Source organism: Macaca fascicularis, chromosome 13 (assembly GCF_037993035.2).
Source record: "Macaca fascicularis isolate 582-1 chromosome 13, T2T-MFA8v1.1".
Taxonomy (NCBI): domain Eukaryota; kingdom Metazoa; phylum Chordata; class Mammalia; order Primates; family Cercopithecidae; genus Macaca; species Macaca fascicularis.
The window spans coordinates 51,769,881-51,788,564 of NC_088387.1; the positions used below are offsets into that span (position 1 = coordinate 51,769,881).

The following is an 18,684-nucleotide window of genomic DNA, read 5'->3' on the forward strand; positions in this document are numbered from 1 at the left end:
TCTGTAGCTCTGTGAATCCCCTGCACAACTCTTCACTGTCTTCCCCACTCCCACCATCTTGCAGGTTGACAGCTTAGAGCCTGGGTTTGAAACCCCAGTCTGCCACACTCTCATGCGCAGCCTTTGGCATGACTCTGAGCCCCCGTTTCCTCCTCTGGATGATTTGAATAGTGATTAGATACCCTGGAGGAATCGCTCATTTTGTCTATTGTTTGACCTTTTCCTCTTCTACCTGGTCCTATAAATTAGCCTTGAAGCTGAAAAGTGCTTTTTGTCCCTTCTTAGGAATCCTTGTAGTTAATACCACTGTATACAGTCAGACCACAATTTTGTTTCATGAAAAAGGCTGGAAGTAAACATAATGAAAGGTTAAAGATGCTTGGGGGTGCTAAAAATCATTTTCTACCTATCTTTTCCCTTTTCCCCCCAAGTCTTCTATAATTAACAATATTACCTTGATAGGTTTGAAAACAGTCAAAGTAAAATAAAGGGCATGAAATCAAGCTTCCAACCTCTCCACTGAGAACAGAAGAGAAAGAGAAACGCGCCGACAGCGCCGGGCTGGGGCTGGTCACGCGGCAGCCGCCCCCTCGCCTCCGCCAGATGACGTAAGTCACGTTCTCCTCTCGCCCGCGCCGCCGCTTCCGGGGGCTCGGCCGCTTTGCTTCCACCAGGCGGCGCCGCAGGACGCTCAGTTGCCAATGCCTCCTGCGCAGCCGCCCTGGCGCACCGGACACGTCACCACCTTCGCGTCTTTTCTGGAGAGCGCGGGAATGCGAGCGCTGGAGGGTGGTGACGTCACCGGGGTTCCCCGCGTGGCTCGCAGGGGCGGGGCCAGGGACGTGGCGCCCTGCGGCCCGCCGGGGGATGGGGAGGAGGAGGAGAACGGAGAGGGGGAGGGGAAGGAGGGGGGAGGGGAGACCAGCGGGACGGGGAGGGGCGAGGTGAGTGGCGCCGATGCCTGGTCCAGCCGGGGCTGGTCGGGCCACGCCCGCCTCGTGACCCACCGTGGGGCTGCGCTGCGGGAAAGGTGCTGACTAGGCGGGCGCGCGAGCTCAGCGGGGAGGGGTGCGGCCGGTCGGCGGCTGGCCGGGCCCCGACTTCCTGGCACCCTGGGCGACCGCTCCCTAGTGCGAGCGGGACCACGCCTGGACCGGGGCCCGCAGGTCCTCCAGGGCAGCGGGGGCGACTTGGGGCACGTGGGCTCGGGCCGCACCTCGAGTTCGAGACCGCGCGGCGCTGCGGTTAAAGAGTCGTAGCGTCCGGAGTCAGGTCCCGCCCCACCTGGGATACCGTCGCCCTCCGCCCCCCGGTCTACGCCCGCCCTGGGCAGCTCCAGCCAGGTCGGGGAGGAGGAGGGCGCGCGCCGGGAGGGCCGCCCCTGTCTGCGACTGGTGGCCTGGAGCCCGCGGCTCAGGCTCTCCCCGCCGCGGTTTTTCCCTTTGTACAGCGGGATCCGCTTCGCACACTTAGTCTCCGCCTAGCCCATGGTGGGTGTTTTGTCAAAATACGCTGATTTCTTTTCCCCTTCTTCCCCGCCAGTCCCGAGAGCCGGTCTGGAAGGGCACTAACGCCTGGTTAGTCCTTTAAACAAAAGGCTTTGTGTGTTTTGCGTATTGGCTGTTAATAGAAGTTTCCCTTTTCTAGGTGTGAGCTCCGCACCCGCGAGTGGCTTTGGTTAGGAAAAGGTGGCAGAGGGCCCTTCCCTGAACTGATTAGTTGAGCCTGGGACCTGATCAGAATTGAAGGAGGAGTGTTACCAGAATTTTCTCTGTGCCCCTGCACCTGCGTAAGTGCTTATGGCTGGGAGCCCTGTCTAGGGCACACACTACCTTGAGGCGCCCTTCACTTTCTCCTCTTGCTGCCCCTTCCCAGAATCTGGTACTTCATGACATGGCTGTGGTCAAGTCATCGTTCCTGGGATGGTCTGACCCCTGGGGACACGCCAGCCTCCAGGAGCTTATATGAGGCTGGCCTACCAGAGTAGAAAGTGCAAGGCCATCTCCTGGAAGGAGGAACATGAATGAGTCCTGAAGTGCTTGTGTCATGTATCAGGGGTTGTGCTAGATTTTTCACATGAGTGAACTCATTCGATGCCCACAGCTGTCCTGTGAGCTAGGGGGAATCATCATCCCTCTATGTAGATGAGGAAACTGGTTCCGCCGGTTTAAATAACTCACCTCATATTTCACAGCAGGGAGGTGATAGTTGTAGGGCTTTGACAAGAAAGCGTCAGTACCTGGTCAGACCTCTAGGGTGTGAGACGCTCAGGGCCATCTTGGAGGGTATAGGTGAAAGCATATAACACCGTGGGTTTCCCCCTCTGTCACCCCATTCTCTTGGCCACCCCTGCCATTTATATCAAGGCAAAACCAGGTTGGGTGACAGATGGATAGTGTTTGAGGCAGAAGACCAAAAGGCAAAAACAGGGCAGTTCCTCCCACTCCTCACCCCACACGCACACACTTTGCCTTGGTCATGGATGGGTTAATGGAAGGACTCCTGTGTATCAGACTTGGGCCTTTTTTTAGCACCATCTGGCAGAAGTCACCTCTCCTCACACCTGCTGCTTCTACAAAACATTGCTCACTTGCCAGTCTGCAGTGCAAAAGGCAGAAGTGTGGTGCATGTGTAACTTGGATTCAGTGGACCCCAGAGACAATTGTGTTGTCTGCATTATGTTGCGATTAACAACCCATAGACACTGCTGTGTTGTATGTGGAACCACAAAAGACAAGACAAAAGCAACAAAAGCAGAAGTACCCTCTCCTTTTAAAATTATCTTGTTGCTGGGCACAGTGTCTCATGCCTGTAATCCCAGCAATTTGGGAAGCCGAGGCGGGCGGATCACGAGGTCAAGATCCAGAACATCCTGACCAACATGGTGAAACCCTGTCTCTACTAAAAATACAAAAATCAGCTGGGCGTGGTGGCGCGTGCCTGTAGTCCCAGTTACTCAGGAGGCTGAGACAGGAGAATTGCTTGAACCTGGGAGGCGGAGATTGCAGTGAGTCAAGATTGCACCACTGCACTACAGCCTGGCAACAGAGGGAGACTCCGTCTCAAAAAAGAAAAAAAAAAATATTGCCTACCGCATTGGATAGAGAAATTCCCAGGAGAAGGCAAACAAATAAGGGTGCAGGCATTTGTCCTTCAAAACCTAGGCGGGCGGATCACGAGGTCAGGAGCCAAGACCACGCCATTGCACTCCAGCCTGGGCAACAGAGTGAGGCTCCGTCTCCAATAAAACAAACAAAAAACCCAGGGCTTTGTAGGTAGATGCTTTTTGGCTTTGAACAAGGCAGGTAGCTTCAGTGTTTCAGATCAAGAGAGTGGATGTAGGTTGAACTGGGCAAATCACTTGAGGTCAGAAGTTTGAGACCAGTGTGGCCAATATGGTGAAACCCTGTCTCTACTAAAAATAAAAACTTTAGCTGGGTGTGGTGGCCTGGCCCAGGGACCCTTTAAATGGGGAGTGAAGCCAGGGGAGGTGGCTCATGCCTGTAATCCCAGTAATTTGGGAGGCTGAGGTGGGAGGATCCCTTGAACCCAGGAGTTCCAGACCAGCCTGGCCAACATGGTGTAACCCCATCTCTGTAAAAGAAAACAAAAAACAAAAACACTAGCCAGCGTGGTGATGCACGCTTGGTAGTCCTAGCTACTTGGGAGGCTGAGAGTGAGAGGAAAGCTTGAACCCTGGAGATTAAGGCTACAGTGAGCTGTGATCACACTCCAGCTTGGGCAACAGAGAGCCTGTCTCTTAAAAAAAAAAAAAAAAAAAAACGGCAGGGGGAGTGAGTTTTTCTGTTCCTTTCTTTGCTGACAAAGCGGCCCTTTGTGTCACAACATACTTATTGAAACCTGCTGGCCAGGCACGGTGGCTCAAGCCTGTAATCCCAGCACTTTGGGAGGCCAAGGTGGGTGGACCACTTGAAGTCAGGAGTTCAAGACCAGCCTCAACATGGAGAAACCCCATCTCTATAAAAATACAAAGTTAGCCGGGCGTGGTAGTGCATGCCTGTAATCCCAGCTACTTGGGAGGCTGAGGCAGGAGAATTGCTTGAACCTGGGAGGTGGAGATTGCGGTGAGCTGAGATGGCGCCATTGCACTCCAACCTGGGCAACAAGAGGGAAACTCTGTCTCAAAAAAAAAAAAAGCGCTGGGCGTAGTGGCTCACACCTGTAATTCCAGCACTTTGGGAGGCTGAGGCGGGAGGATTACGAGGTCAAGAGATAGAGACTATCCTGGCTAACACGGTGAAACCCTGTCTCTACTGAAAATACAAAAAATTAGCGAGGCGTGGTGGTGGGCACCTGTAGTGCCAGCTACTCAGGAGGCTGAGGCAAGAGAATGGCGTGAACCTGGGAGGCGGAGCTTGCAGTGAGCCGAGATCGGGCCACTGCACTCCAGCCTGGGCAACAGAGCGAGACTCTGCCTCAAACAAACAAAAAAAAGCCCTGCAAGGCATGGGCCCTTGGGAGCTTTTAGTCTAAAAGGAGAGGGGCTGGAAAGTGGTTGTAATTTAGGTGAAGTCTAAGCAACTGGGTTATAAACCAGTTTGGCAGACTTAACAGGAGGGGTTTGGCCATCCTTGGAAGTACCTATACTTCCAAGTATAACCCTGGCAGGGCCCAGGGCTAGGGGGAGAACAGGTGAGCTCAGTGAGTTCCTTGGTCAGGCTGCTGCTCCTGTTTCACGAAAGAGGATCTCCTGCCTTAGAGGTGAGACCTGACTTTAGGTTAGTTACTTTTGTTCTAAGTCTGCATTTTACTAAGCAATCCTTAGCCCATGGGGACATTGGCCAGTCAGGCCAATTCAGGCATTCCAGTCCATTTTGAATGTCTATCATTCCTCAGTGTAAGTCAGTAAATTGGCATTTGATTTATATGTCCCTCAACATTGTGTAAACTCTCTAAATAGGTGTTTGAGAGATGAGACCTGTCGTAATGGGCCAGCCTGAAAGTGTAAGTCCCACATCTGGGTCCTTGTTTAAATTCCACGAGGTAAAAAGTGAGGAGCTGCTGAAAAGAGGGGAAAGGGTTGGTGCAGGAAGCCAGCTTTGCTCACATTCAGGAGAATTATATTATCCGCACAAGGCGGAAAGTGCTAAACTGTAGAAGAGTGATACGTGCACTGGATGCTGTGAGTTCAGAAGAAGGTGAGATCACTGGGAGATTAAGGGATGGTACCACAGAGGAGTCGAGTAGGACTTGCAAAATGTTTGTGCTATCAGTAGGTGGAGATGCAGGAGATGGAGAGGAACTACCCACTGTTTCGGTGGTTCGCCTCTGGAGCCTACACAGAACATACAGTCATCTGATCTCTTAGGAATTGAGACAATGGAAAGACGTTGTGGCAGGAGAGGGAAGTGGTAGGCCTCAGAGACAAGGAAGGAAAAATCAACTATTTATTCACCAGTTTATTTGTTCAACCTTTATTGAGTATCTTCTATGTGCCAGGCACTGAGCTGGGCCTGGGAATACAGCAATATACAAAACAAACAAAAGCCCTGCCCTCAAAAAGTTTACCTTTTTTTTTTTTTTTTTTGAGACAGAGTCTGGCGCTGTCACCTAGGCCGGAGAGTAGTGGCGCAATCTCAGCTCACTGCAACCTTCAGGCATGCACCACCACGCCTGGCTAATTTTTTTTGTATTTTTAGTAGAGATGGGGTCTCACCATGTTGGCCAGAGGCTGTTCTTGAACTCCTGACCTTGAGTGATCTGCCAGCCTCAGCCTCCAAAAGTGCTGGGATTACAGATGTTAGCCACCATGTCTGGCCAGAAGTTTACATTCCCATGAGGAAAGAGAGAGAGACAAACAATGAATGAATGATGAACAAATGAATAAGCTATCTAGTATGTTGATAGTGACAAGTGCTATGGAGAAAATTAAAACAAGGGGACCGGGCGTGGTGGCTCACACCTGTAATCCCAGCACTTTGGGAAGCCAAGGTGGGTGGATCACGAGGTCAGGAGATCGAGACCATCTTGGCCAACATGGTGAAACCCCGTCTCTACTAAAATACAAAAAATTAGCTGGGGGTAGTGATGCGTTCCTGTAATCCCAGTGACTTGGGAGGCTGAGGCAGGGGAATCGCATGAACCCGGGCAGCGGAGGTTGTAGTGAGTTGAGATCGTGCCACTGCACTCCAGCCTGGTGACAGAGCAAGAGTCTGTCTCAAAAAAAAAAAAAAAAAGGCCGGGCGCGGTGGCTCAAGCCTGTAATCCCAGCACTTTGGGAGGCCGAGACGGGCGGATCACGAGGTCGGGAGATCGAGACCATCCTGGTTAACACGGTGAAACTCCGTCTCTACTAAAAAATACAAAAAACTAGCCGGGCGAGGTGGCGGGCGCCTGTAGTCCCAGCCACTCGGGAGGCTGAGGCAGGAGAATGGCGTGAACCTGGGAGGCGGAGCTTGCAGTGAGCTGAGATCCGGCCACTGCACTCCAGCCTGGGTGACAGCGCGAGACACTGTCTCAAAAAAAAAAAAAAAAGTTAAAACAAGGGGTAGGAGGCAGGAGGAAGTACAGAGGTTTTCCTCTAAATTTTAAATAAATTTTGTGGAAGTGAGTGATATAAAGGTAAAAGGGGGCCGGGTGTGATGGCTCACGCCTGTAATTCCAGCGCTTTGGGAGGCTGAGGCAGGGGGATCACCTTAGGTCAGGAGTTCGAGACCAGCCTGGCCAACATGGTGAAACCCCGTCTCTACTAAAAATACAAAACTTAGCCAGGCATGGTGGCAGGTGCCTGTAATCCCAGCTACTCAGTAGGCTGAGGCAAGAGAATTGTTTGAACCCGGGAGATGGAGGTTGTGGTGACCTGAGATTGTGCCATTGCACTCCAGCCTGGGCAACAAGAGGAAACTCTGTCTCAAAAAAAAAAAAAAAAAAAAGGTAAAAGGGACACAAAATCTTTGTGATTATTTTCTGTGAGTTGGGGTAGCTAGCTGACCAGGTTGTGTCCCAGAAGATAAAGCGTGTTTGTGAATATGACTCACTCCCTGGGGAAAAATAAGCCAAGATCTCCAAAGGAGGTATTTTCTCTGAAAGCCAGAAAAGCCAGTTGCAATGATAGAGCAAAATGGATTTTATCCTAAACCCCAAATATGAACACTATATAGTTCTAAGAAAATAACAGTGTTGACGTGGTGAGATGTGATAGATGTAAGTACAGAAGAGGAAGGAGCTGAAGACTCACTTTTCTCGGCTCCTTTTCCTGCCCAGCGGGTGGAGGCTGGGCGGGGGGAGGGGAGGAAGCCAGGTCATGAGATGGTGTGGCTGTGGAATCTGTGGAGACCACGTGTGTTTCCTCAGGAGATTCCCTGTTCACAGATACAGGTATGAGTCTGGAGGGACTACAAGTTGAGGTCTCAGGCTGACCACCTGGCTCTCCACGGCACTATTTTTTGAACCAAGAGTTTCAGAGCTATAAAGTTTATGCCAGAGATGAAATCGGGACACACAAAAATTTGGCATTCTGAAGACATTTTGATGGTTTATGAGAATCATGGGCTAGAATAGCAGAAGGAAATAAAAGTTTGCGGTTGAGGAGTAAAGATCAAATACGGGACAGTAGGAATACTAGTGTTAACAGATAGTATCCATTGTAACCTACCTAAGAGAGAGAGCAGGCTCCCAAGAATTTGCACTGGCCGGGTGCGGTGGCTCACGCCTGTTATTCCAACACTTTGGAAGGCCAAAGCTGGAGGACTGGTTGAGCCTAGGAGTTCGAGAATAGCCTGGGTAACATAGTAAGACCCTGTCTCTACAGAAAAATACAAAAATTAGCTGGGCATGGTGGCGCACACCAGTAGTACCAGTTACTTGGAATAACAGTACCTGTTATTCCAGCACTTTGGAAGGCTAAAGCTGGAGGATTGGTTGAGCCTAGGAGTTTGAGACTAGCCTGAGTAACATAAGTCCCTGTCTCTACAAAACATACAAAACTTAGTTGGGCATGGTGGCACACGCCGGTAGTACCAGTTACTTGGGAGGCTGAGGAGGGAGGATTGCTTGAGCCCAGGAGGTTGAGACTGCAGTGAGCCGTGATTGCACCACTGCACTCCAGCCTCCAGTGACAGAGCAAGACCTTGTCTCAAAAAAAAAAAAAAAAAAAAATAGGCTCTAACAGCCATTGCAGTACATTGAGCTCCATAGAGACAGCGCTGGGGCAAGTGAGAACCAGACGGGCACTGGGCGACTCTGTGCCTCACTGAGGAGAAATAACTAAACGTGGGCAAAGAGATCCTAAGAAGCCGAGAGGCAAAATGTCATCATATGCATTTTTTGTGCAAACTTGTTGGGAGGAGCATAAGAAGCAGCACCCAGATGCTTCAGTCAGCTTCTCAGGGTTTTCTTTTCTTTTCTTTTTTTTTTTTTTTTTGAGACAGAGTCTGGCTCTGTCACCCAGGCTGGAGTGCAGTGGCGCGATCTCGGCTCACTGCAAGCTCCGCCTCCCGGGTTTACGCCATTCTCCTGCCTCAGCCTCCCGAGTAGCTGGGACTACAGGCGCCCGCCACCTCGCCCAGCTAGTTTTTTGTATTTTTTAGTAGAGACGGGGTTTCACCGTGTTAGCCAGGATGGTCTCGATCTCCTGACCTCGTGATCCGCCCGTCTCGGCCTCCCAAAGTGCTGGGATTACAGGCTTGAGCCACCGCGCCCGGCCAGCTTCTCAGAGTTTTCTAAGAAGCGCTCAGAGAGATGGAAGACCATGTCTGCTAAAGAGAGGAAAATTCGAAGATACCGCAAAGGCGAACAAGGCCCATTATGAAAGAGAAATGAAAACCTGTATCGCTCCCAAAGGGTAGACAAAAAAGAAGTTCAAAGATCCCAATGTGCCCAAGGGGCCTCCTTTGGCCTCTTCCTGTTCTGCTCTGAGTATGGCCCAAAAATCAAAGGAGAACATCCTGGCCTGTCCATTGGTGATGTTGCGAAGACACTGGGAGACATGTGGAATAACACTGCTGCAGATGACAAGCAGCCTTATGACAAGAAGGCTGCGAAGCTGAAGGAAAAATATGAAAAGGAAATTGCTGCATATCGAGCTGAAGGAAAGCCTGATACAGCAAAAAAGGGAGTTGTCAAGGCCGAAAAAAGCAAGAAAAGGAAGAGGAGGAAGATGAGGAAGATGAAGAGGATGAAGATGAAGAAGATGATCATGATGAATAAGTTGGTTCTAGCGCAGTTTTCTTTTCTTGTCTATAAAGCATTTAACCCCCCTGTACACAACTCACTCCTTTTAAAGAAAAAAATTGAAATGTAAGGCTGTGTAAGATTTGTTTTTAAACTGTGCAGTGTCTTTTTTTGTATAGTTAACATACTACCAAATGCATCTTTAGATAGCCCTGTCCTGGTGGTATTTTCAGTAGCCACTAACCTTGCCTGGTACGGTATGGGGGTTGTAAATTGGCATGGAAATTTAAAGCAGGTTCTTGTTGGTGCACAGCACAAATTAGTTATATATGGGGATGGTAGTTTTTTCATCTTCAGTTGTCTCTGATGCAGCTTATACAAAGTAATTGTTCTGTTAACTGAATACCACTCTGTAATCGCAAAACAAAAAAAAAGTTGCAGCTGTTTTGTTGATATTGTGACATTCTGAATGCTTCTAATAGGTTTTTTTAATTAAAAATTAAAAGGCCGGATGTGGTGGCTCATTTCTTTTTTTTTTTTTTTTTTTTGGGACGGAGTCTCGCTCTGTCGCCCAGGCTGGAGTGCAGTGGCCGGATCTCAGCTCACTGCAAGCTCCGCCTCCCGGGTTCACGCCATTCTCCTGCCTCAGCGTCCCGAGTAGCTGGGACTACAGGCGCCCGCCACCGCGCCCGGCTAGTTTTTTGTATTTTTTAGTAGAGACGGGGTTTCACCATGTTAGCCAGGATGGTCTCGATCTCCCGACCTCGTGATCCGCCCGTCTCGGCCTCCCAAAGTGCTGGGATTACAGGCTTGAGCCACCGCGCCCGGCCGTGGTGGCTCATTTCTGTAATCCCAGCACTTTGAGAGATGAAGTGGGCAGATCATTTGACGTCAGGAGTTCGAGACCAGGCTGACCAACATGGTAAAACCCCATGTCTACTAAAAATATTTTAAAAATTAGCCAGGCGTGGTGGCTTATGCCTGTAGTCCCAGCTGCTCAGGAGGCTGAGGCAGATGAATTGCTTTAACCCAAGAGATGGAAGTTGCAGTGAGCCAAGATTGCGCTACTGCATTCTAGCCTGGGCGACTGAGAGACTCTAAAAAAAAAGTGCTCTATAGATGTTTATTGAATGAGTGAATAAATGCATTAATGAATGGATGGGTGGTCTGTCTAATCCTGAGCTTGCCATGACAAGCCTGGAGAACAGAGATCTAGCCTATACCCTCTTTTTAATGGATTCCCCTTCATTGTAGGGTTTCCGCAAGGAGACAACTACTGTTCAAAGTATAGCCTTATACTGTTCTGCTGAACTGATCTGCTTACACCTTACACTGTTCAGTAGCGGATGGTGAGGCGTTTAAAGGCAATCTTCAGTCACCAACAAAATAGGGCCTACTATTTATGTGGTAATGCTTGTACACTGAGTTTGTCACGTCCTTATGACAAATTTGGACCAAGGTTGTTGGTCTGAGACAAGACCCAGTCTGCCCAGAAACTGCCTGGGGCCTTCCCCAGCCCAGATTCCTTGAGTCAGTTCATGCCCCCATGTTCCTGCGATTCTCTTTGCCTGGAAGAAAAACTCCCCATCATTAATGGGAATGGGTGATTTTCTACTTGCTTTTGAGCTCTATTTTATAAGCTGACAGTTTTCTGAGATTCCCAAGGACAAAATGTAGCAGTTTCCCATCTGTGGGTTATCTTACATTTTTAAGTGGCAGACCTGTGTTTCAAGCCAGGATGTCCTGACAGGAAACCTGAATAATATATTGCTCTTTCTTCCTGCTGGTGTGTTTTGGGTGGATGTGTGGGAGCCACAAACGTGCAGTAGCTTCTTGCTGCTTCCAACAGTCTGTGGTGTTCATTATCTTCTGGTTGGGGTTTTCCTTTGAGAATAAGCCAGCAAGGAATGAATGTCGAGGTATGGTTCCTGGTAACGCTGTGCGTGTGTAATGGGGAGTGAGCATGCTGCCTCCACGGAGTCTTCTGCTCCGTGTGCCTAGTGAATTGAACAACGCTCAAGGGAAGACATGTTCTGGCCCAGCATTCTCTGGGGAGTATATGGTATGGTTCTAGACACCTGAATCTCTGCCAAGCTCAGTGTCTCTCCAAATGACTTGCTTTTAGACTCACATTTGATTTGAACAAAATCTTTCACTGAACACACCTGGCAGACATCTCAAATTTCCTGCACATTAGCCAAGGAATTTTAGCTAATGAAAGCTGAAAGCGGCCGGGCGCGGTGGCTCAAGCCTGTAATCCCAGCACTTTGGGAGGCCGAGACGGGCGGATCACAAGGTCAGGAGATCGAGACCATCCTGGCTAACACGGCGAAACCCCGTTTCTACTAAAAACACAAAAAATTAGCCGGGCGAGGTGGCGGCGCCTGTGGTCCCAGCTACTCGGGAGGCTGAGGCAGGAGAATGGCGTGAACCCGGGAGGCGGAGCTTGCAGTGAGCTGAGATCTGGCCACTGCACTCCAGCCTGGGCGACAGAGCGAGACTCTGTCTCAAAAAAAAAAAAAAAAAAAAAAAAAAAAAAAAGAAAGCTGAAAGCTATGACACTGTTATGACAAAATTAATACCCTGAAAGGCTAATTAATCTTATATGAATTACATTACCTAGAGTTTGAACTTTGGCCATTATCTTTGCAGTATAAAAGCTATTTCCCCAAAACCTTAAAAAAGAAAAAAACCCATTCCCATAAATCATATTTCCAACCCATAACACCATGAAAAATGTCCACAACACAGTGATATAATTGATACCTTGAAAATGGCTTTTTAAAAACAAAACCAATTAGGCCAGGCACTAATGACCCGGCTTGATGACCTGAAGGTATCCTAACACGGCTGTTAGAGATTTAAGGGCAGAGGCTGAGTCTCGGTGTTTGTTTCTGTCCGGAGCACAGGGCCTCAGACAGTGATGGATACATATTGGGTGTTGATTAACAAGTCCCTGAATTACTGAATGGAAATTTACTGGTGCTCACTGCACCACTAGACTCCACACACAAATAGACCTGCCCCGTGGGATTCTTCACAACAGCAAATATTTTATGAGAGCTGTCACTCCAAGTTGATTGGATGGACAAAGTGAAACCACAGAATTGGGCTTTAAAACCAAATAGGTTTACTCTGCTAAATTTTACAACTGGGATCTTCTGCTCTGGGTGGAGGCTCGGACAAAATAACTTCAAATTTGAGGTTTGTAGTTCTATGAAAAGACAGGGTTTTTTTGTTTGTTTGTTTTTTGTTTTTGTTTTTGTTTTAAGACAGATGAACCCAGCAGGCAAGCTGGCAGGAAGTCTGACTGCAGTACTTGCCTGAGAGGATGACACAGGCCAAATGAGAGAGAAGGAAAACAACGAGGCAGCCAGAGCTCGTAAAGCACTTTGCAAAGTAGCTGCAGAGCTTTCCAGGATTTTCTGGAAAAAGGAAGAAAAGGAGAGTAAAGGGCAGGAAGAGGATTGGTTAACAACTGGATTCAGAAATGCCGACGAGTGGATTTGCCTCTTGGTTTTGTTTCTCTAAGTCAGGGATAAGGAAAGAGGGTACACTTGGCCTGGCACTGCCTGCTGGCAGGGCTCCCTTCCGCAGTCTGTGCTGAAGCCATCCTTAGAGCTGCCAGGGTGTCCCGAGCCCTGCTGCCCTGTGCAACTCATTGGAAAAGGGGACAGACTGCCCTCCAAAGATGTCTAAGGCACATGGTACAGTGGAAGGAAGGGACAGCAGCTTTGTTTAATGTCACGTTGCTTAAAAAATGTTTATATGCATTTGCTTTTTTGAACAGGTAGTTTATATGGTTCAAAACCTTAAAAAAAAATGAAAAGATGTACATGTCTCCTGTCCCTGTCCCCCAAATGCCCAGTTCCCCTACCCTAAATAGATAACCCTGTTATAAGGTTTTTATTTATCTTTCTAACATTGTTTTTCTGCACATACAAGCTAAAACAAATCTATACCCTTCCTTACTCCATTTTAACATAAATGGTGCCAGTCTGTACACGTTCTACACGTTTGTTGGGTTTTTCCCCCACTTTAACACTCTATCTTGGTGTCATTTCCTTATTGGTATATGACAATATCCTCATTTTTATCTATCTTTGTGGCTGCAGAGTATTACATTGTATGGACGTACTGTAATTTAACTGGTTCCCATCGAGGGGTGTTTAGGTGTTTCCAGTCTTTTGGCATTACAAATAAAAGCATGGACTTTAGAGACATGTGCTTTCAAACCCCAGTCCCGACGCCTACTAGATGATTGACAATGGGTCTTAATTGCCCCCTCTGTAAAGAGGAATTTTTTGTTTGTTTGAGACAGAGTTTTGCTCTTGTTGCCCAGGCTGGAGTGCAATAGCGCGATCTCAGCTCACTGCCTCCTGGGTTCAAGCGATTCTCCAGCCTCAGCCTCCCGAGTAGTTGGGAGTACAGGCATGTGCCACCATGCCTGGCTAATTTTGTATTTTTAGTAGAAACGGGGTTTTGTCATGTTGGTTAGGCTGGTCTGGAACTGCTGACCTCAGGCGATCCACCACCCTGGCCCCTCAAAGTGTTGGGATTACAGGCATGAGCCACCACGCCTGGCCAGGAATTATTTTATGTTTATTTCACCTGTCCCTTAACATTGCTGTGAAAGACTCATACAAAGAACTTGAGAAATCCTAGGTGCTCAGTGAAAACAATATACCTTACAATGAAGCATATTCAAATTTATTCTTGAAAAAGAGAATACTGATCAGGAGCCCTGGCTCATGCCTGTAATCCCCATGCTTTGGGAGGCCAAGGTCTCAAGAAGGACTGCTTGAGACAGGAATTCAAGACCAGACTGAGCAACAGAACAAGACCCTATCTCTTCAAAAGTAAAAATAAAAAAACTAGCCAGGCATGGTGGCACATGCCTATAATCCCAGCTACTTAGGAGGCTGAGGCAGGAGGATCTCTTCAGACCACTACTGCACTCCAGCCTGGGTGAAAGAGCAAGACCCTGCCCCCCCAAAAAATGTGTTTGATTGTTTTTTGAGACAGTCTTGCTCTGTCACCCAGGCTGGAGTGCAGTGATGCAATCGCGGCTCACTGCAACCTCTGCCCTCTGGGTTCAAGTGATTCTCCTGCCTCAGCCTCTCGACTAGCTGGGATTACAGGTGTGCAACACTACACCTGGCTAATTTTTGTATTTTTAGTAGAGAGGGCGTTTTGCCAGGAGGTGGAGGTTGCAGTGAGCTGCGATCATGCCACTGCACTCCAGCCTGGACAACAGAGCAAGACTCCGTCTCAAAAAAAAAAAAAAAAATGTGGCTCCTGAAAAATTGTTAACATGATTCACTTTATATTTCTATTGACAGCATCTTCTATCCACTTTCCTACATAATCATCCTTCACTTGGGTGAAGACAGTCTCTGTGATCACCTGAGTTTTCTCCTCTCCAGTTATGTCACACTGCTTGTGCCTTTTTAAAAATTATTTATTTATTTGTTTGTTTGTTTATTTATTTATTTTATTTATTTATTTTTTTTTTTTGAGAGGGAGTCTCGCTCTGTCGCCCAGGCTGGGATGCAGTGGCCGGATCTCAGCTCACTGCAAGCTCCGCCTCCCGGGTTTACGCCATTCTCCTGCCTCAGCCTCCCAAGTAGCTGGGACTACAGGCGCCCGCCACCTCGCCCGGCTAGTTATTTTTTGTATTTTTTAGTAGAGATGGGGTTTCACCTTGTTAGCCAGGATGGTCTCGATCTCCTGACCTCGTGATCCACCCGTCTCGGCCTCCCAAAGTGCTGGGATTACAGGCTTGAGCCACCGCGCCCGGCCGTATTTATTTATTTTTTTGAAACGGAGTCTGGCACTGTTGCCCAGGCTGGAGTGCAGTGGCACAATCTCGGCTCACTGCAAGCTCCGCCTCCCGGGTTAACGCCATTCTCCTGCCTCAGCCTCCCTAGAAGCTGGGACTACAGGCGCCCGCCACCACGCCTGACTAATTTTTTTGTATTTTCAGTAGAGATGGGGTTTCACCATGCTCTCCAGGATGGTCTCCATCTCCTGACCTTGTGATCTGCCCACCTCGGCCTCCTAAAGTGCTGGGATTACAGGTGTGAGCCACTGTGCCTGGCCTACGCCTTTTATTTTTTATTTTATACTTTTTTTCAGACGGGTCTCACTCTGTCGCCAGGCTGGAGTGCAGTAGCGCAATCTCGGCTCACTGCATCCTCCGCCTCCCAGGTTCAAGCAATTCTCCTGCCTCAATCTCCTGAGTAGCTGGTACTACAGGCATGCACCACCACACCCAGCTAATTTTTGTATTTTTGGTAGACAGGGTTTCACCATGTTGGCCAGGATGGTCTCAATCTCTTGACCCTGTGATCTGCCCGCCTCAGCCTCCCAAAGTACTGGAATTACAGGTGTGAGCCACCACACCTAGCCTGCTTGCTCCTTTCAAATCTGTTAATAAAGTGAAACCTCCTGAATTGAGATCATCCCAAGACCTCACTGCCTTGAACATGCTCAGTTCCCTCCACTCTTCCTCACAGATGATTTCTCATAGGACCAAATTTTGTCATCCTTGTTGTCCACATCTCAATATTCTCCAGGTTATGGCTATCTCTATCCCTCTTGCCCTCCAAAATGAGACCACAGGCAGGGCACAGTGGCTCACGCTTGTAATCCCAACACTTTGGGAAGCCAAGGCAGGCAGATCGCTTGAGCCTAGAAGTTGGACATCAGCCTGGGCAATGAAGTGAGACCCCTTCTCTACCAAAAAAAGAAAAAAAGAAAAGAAAAAAAAGAAAGAAAGAAAGAAAAAGAAAAGGAAAATACATATATATCTATATCTATATCTATATATATATATATATATATTTTTTTTTTTTCCTTGAGAAGGAGTCTTGCTCTTTCACTCAGGCTGGAGTGCAGTGGTGCGATCTCCACTCACTGCAAGCTCCGCCTCTCGGGTTCACGCCATTCTCCTGCCTCAGCCTCCGGAGTAGCTGGGACTACAGGTGCCCGCCACCACGCCTGGCTAATTTTTTGTATTTTTAGTAGAGACGGGGTTTCACCATGTTGACCACGATGGTCTCGATCTCCTGACCTCGTGATCCGCCCGCCTCAGCCTCCCAAAGTGCTGAGATTACAGGCATGAGCCACCGCGCCCAGCCTGAAAATAAATTTTAAAAAAAGGGGAGACACAATCCTCCAGAGAACCATTGCAGATGTCCCAGAAAGGTGATGCTCCCAAGTGCACAGGGACAGAAAGTAGACTGGTGGTTGCCAGGAGCTGGGTAGAGGGGAATGAGGGAGGAGTTGTTTCATGGGTACAGAGTTTCAGCTTAGGATGATGGCAGAGTTCTAGAGATGGATGATGGTGGTGAGTGCACAACCATGTGACTATATTTAGTGCCACTAAACTGTACACTTAAACAATTGGTTAAAATAGGGCCGGGCACGGTGGCTCACGCCTGTAATCCCAGCACTTTGGGAGGCCGAGGCAGGCGGATCACGAGGTCAGGAGATCGAGACCATCCTGGCTAACATGGTGAAACCCTGTCGTACTAAAAAATACAAAAAAATTAGCCAGGCGTGGTGGTGGGCACCTGTAGTCCCAGCTACTCGGGAGGCTGAGGTAGGAGAATGGCATGAACCCGGGACACGGAGCTTGCAGTGAGCCGAGATTGTGGCACTGCACTCCAGCCTGGGCAACAGTGCCAGACTCTGTCTCAAAAAAAAAAAGAAAGTTTTTGCTGACTGGAAAATGCATGCTGCCTTGCGGCAGAGTCCTGGGCATCTGTGAGGGCCTGCACTGACCTCTGAAGTATCTCTATGTCCGAGAGCGTGCAACAATAAATAGCAAATAAAAACATCATGACGGCCGGGCGCGGTGGCTCAAACCTGTAATCCCAGCACTTTGGGAGGCCGAGACGGGCGGATCACAAGGTCAGGAGATCGAGACCAGCCTGGCTAATACGGTGAAACCCCGTCTCTACTAAAAAAAAAAATACAAAAAACTAGCCGGGTGAGGTGGCGGGCGCCTGTAGTCCCAGCTACTCGGGAGGCTGAGGCAGGAGAATGGCGTAGACCCGGGAGGCGGAGCTTGCAGTGAGCTGAGATGCGGCCACTGCACTCCAGCCTGGGCGACAGAGCGAGACTCTGTCTCAAAAAAAAAAAAAAAAAAAAAAAAATCATGACAGGTTGAGAGATAGACTGCAGAAAAAAAATTAAAGAGCTTTTTTCCTCCTTTTATGAGAAAGGGGCCCATATTTTCATTTTCCCCTGGGTCCCGAAAATTATGTAGCCAATCCTGCTGGCAGATAAAACATTCCTGAAGGAGGTAGCTAGACGTCTAAGAATATTCTGGGGTATTGTGGCTTAAGTATGTCAGCCCTGTCCAAATGTAGAACAATGCTGGGGGCTATTTCAAGCTACGTGAAATGTCAACACCTGTGGTAAAGGACTATTAGCAAAGCTAATGTGCAGAGTCTGCACACAGGACAAGGAAAAAGTCAACTTGCTAGGAGAGGTTTGTTGGCTGTTGAGCTTTATCTGGACAAGGGAAAAAATGGGTAGAAAAGGCTCTGGCTAGTTCCTCCTTGAACCAAGAACTCAGCTCTTTTCTCCAGATAGTCTGTGGTCAGATCTAACAATGGAAACTTCAGGAAATCTTGATTTAAAAAGAGAAGGGATCTCCCCACACCTTCTTCAATATTAGGTGTCACCAAATTCTGGCTGTTGATCTGTTAACTCAACAACAACAAAAAATGTCTTTTGTTTATTTTTATGTCTGATTCCAAGGAGAGTTGAACCTATTTAAAGTGGGTCTTGCTTTAAAAAAAAATCACTTCAGATGTTTGTTTCTTTTGAATTTTCCATTGGTATTCATTTTCTTATTTATTTGCAAGCACTTCCTACATAGCAAGAATAACAACATTTTGTTTTCATATGTGTTGCAAATAGGTTTTCCCGGTTTGCCTATTGTTTTTTAATCTTGCCCCTTTGGAATACTCCCAAGCCACATCATCTGACGAGAATGGAGGTCACCCTAACAGTGATACTGCAATATCACTAATTCAATAACCACCGAATTTACTGCTAATAATCGCCAACATTTACTGAACATGCACCATATGCTTCATGTGCCATTAATTCACAAAATTACCCTATAAAGTAGGTACTATTTTTAGTTTCATTTTACAGATGAAGAAACAGAAATAGGAGAGGCTAAGTAATGTGTCTAGTCACACAGCCTAGTAAGGGATGGAATGTGGGGCTTGAACCCAGCCCTGACCCTTAAGTCCAGTTTCTAACCCTGCACTGTCCAATACAGTGGCCACAGGTAGCTATAGAGCACTTGAAATGTAGCCAGCCTGATTTCAGAGACCAAATGTAAAAATAAGAATGTGAGATATTTCATTATTAAACTTTTTTTTTTCTTTTTTTTTTTTTTTGAGACGGAGTCTCGCTCTGTCACCCAGGGTGGAGTGCAGTGGCCGGATCTCAGCTCACTGCAAGCTCCTCCTCCCGGGTTCACGCCATTCTCCTGCCTCAGCCTCCCAAGTAGCTGGGACTACAGGC

General features: G+C 48.2%; 1 long non-coding RNA gene across 1 annotated transcript; it reads left to right on the forward strand.

The window, feature by feature from the left end:
• Positions 1–460: 460 nt before the first annotated feature.
• On the forward strand, positions 461–12,963 carry LOC141408331 (uncharacterized). The gene is made up of 3 exons (XR_012422246.1): positions 461–608; positions 1,648–1,789; positions 12,405–12,963. It is a non-coding gene; the product is annotated as an uncharacterized lncRNA (long non-coding RNA).
• The last annotated feature ends 5,721 nt before the right edge of the window (positions 12,964–18,684 follow it).